Here is a 2,500-nt window from a genome sequence, read left to right as displayed (position 1 = left end):
TAAAGCTACGCACTCTTTCAATTCACTCATGTATCCATCCCAGTCGACCCCTCTACTGGACCACCTCCTTCCGACACGCACAGCATTCTCACTCGCATTCGCACACCTTATTCTCACATTTATGACGTTATGATCACTCACACACCAATCACTCTTTATTTCCCATTCAAACTGACACCTGGCCCATCCATCATTCACCAGAGTGACATCGATGTCACTCTGTCCATGCACACCCGCAAACGTAAACCATTCACTCGGCTCATTCAAAACATGCATTCCATTTCCAATTATCCATCCTTCAAGCATCTCTCCACGCAGCACATTCTCACGTGAATGCAGGTCGCCCTTGCTATGCCACAAGGGCGACACTGCATTCGCATCCATTCCAACCAACAACCTCTTTCCCCTCGTTCTCTCACGCACACACTCCAGGTACGCGAGGTACGGCCCAAGGTCATGGCCGTACCTGCAATACACAGACACAACAAACGCTTCGCCGAAATCCCCCTTTACCCATACGCACACACCACACTCATTCGTACATTCTCTCACACACATCGATTCCAATCGCTCTCCATTCACGACCACGGCGGCCTTTTTGTGGCCCACCTCAGTCACATAAACATTCATACAAGCAGGCAAACCTTTGACACATCCATCCACTGCCACATACGGCTCCTGTATGATGGCCACATTCACACGTTTCTCACACATCAACACACCCAAGTCACACATTACTGCATACGCTCTCTGACAGTTACACTGGATCGTGTTCAATTCACATTCAGCCATTATTCCATACATATCCTCATTCGCTCACGCTCAACCATTCGCACATACTCGGGACACTCCAGGGACGTCACCGAGTGGTCGCTCTTGTTGCCCTTAACTTTGCAGTTTCTGCAACACACATTCTTACTACATGCACTCTTTAAGTGTCCATTCTCTCCACATTTTTGACAGCACGCATCCTTCTCCTTGCACTCCTTGGCCATATGACCAAACGCGCAACATTTATGGCATCTCAGGACGTTCACAAACTCTCGCAACTTACACGCACGCCATCCAATATACATACGTCCCTCATTCATCAACACATTATACATTCTCACACTCAACTCAAACACAACATTCCCAATACTCGCATCCTTTTTATTCGTCCTACTCACTACACGCACACGCTCACGAAACTCTTTCTCATTCACACATTCCTTTAAATTTTTAACATACAATTCACTCAACAGTTCCTCACTCGGTATTTCCACAGGCACATCATAGACAATTACTTTAGGTCCAATCTTTCTCGGTTCATCCACTCTCATACCGATAGATTCAAACTTCTTACATTCACGCATCTGTTTCATTTCACTCTCGCTCACCGTCTCGACGGCTATACCTCCATTCCTAGTTTTCCTCACAGCTTTCACTCTTACATTCAACGATTTACTCACCTCTTTCATCACGCGTTCTTTCACTTCCTCACTGCTCATTTTCACACTCTCATCCCTCGGCTTGATCACCACAGCATACTTCTTTTCAGGCACTCTTACCACAGGCACATTCACACCGGTTTTTACAGGCACACTCTTCTTTATTCCAGCCATACTTGCATACGTTCTTTCATTCACACAGACATTCTGGACGGGTACATTCACATTCACACTTTTGCATTCATCCAGTCGCCCTTTCAATCTCTCATTCTCGCATAACAGACGCACCAGACATTCTTCATACTCGCTAGCACACCCAAGCACACTCTCAATCACACTCTTACTCACTTTACTAGATTCAGCAAACAGACACTTTCTCAATTTCTCACTGATCGCACGCATCTTGACACATTCATCCTTCTCCGCAGTTACATCCTCTCTCACAATTGTACACACACTCGCACTCAAGTCACGCTTTCCAGACAAATTACCACTCATACCTTTTTCACTATCACAATCACTCATACTTTCACATTCACTCACATCTTCATCATTCATACGTCTCTTTTTCGAGCTCGCACTCGAGTCTCGACTCTCACTCCTTCGCCTCAAGCTTACACTACGGCTTCTTGAGGTCGAAGCATCTACAGAACTAGAGGTGCTAGCTCTGCTAGCCCTCTCTACTTCTTTCACCTCCTTCTCCTTCTCCACCTTCTTCCTTCCTCCTTTACCTTTCCCTTTCCCCTCCCCAGCCCCGATTATTGTTTTTAGGTTTATTTTCTTCTCCATACTGTTCCCACGAAAAGGGTCGTCTTGAGGTCACCCCCCGGCTTACGCCCTAACCGAGGGGAAGGCTCTTACTCTTGGGGGGCGCCAGGTGCCCCAAGGGTGGCCGCTAGGGACCGGTGCACCCACCGGCCACGTATCCACAGTGTTAGTGCAAGGCGGATACGCGCCCTTCGCCGCGCGCCATAGCTTGAGCAAGGGATTTATTATAGAGGTTTATCTCCTCGCGGCCCAGCCGGTTAAGGCAAGACCCCCGGCCGGTCTGTCGCGCGTACCACCGGGAC

This window comes from Nomia melanderi, unplaced genomic scaffold (assembly GCF_051020985.1).
Source record: "Nomia melanderi isolate GNS246 unplaced genomic scaffold, iyNomMela1 scaffold0066, whole genome shotgun sequence".
In the NCBI taxonomy this organism is placed as follows: Eukaryota; Metazoa; Arthropoda; class Insecta; order Hymenoptera; family Halictidae; genus Nomia; species Nomia melanderi.
Note: the sequence above shows the minus strand (reverse complement) of the source record.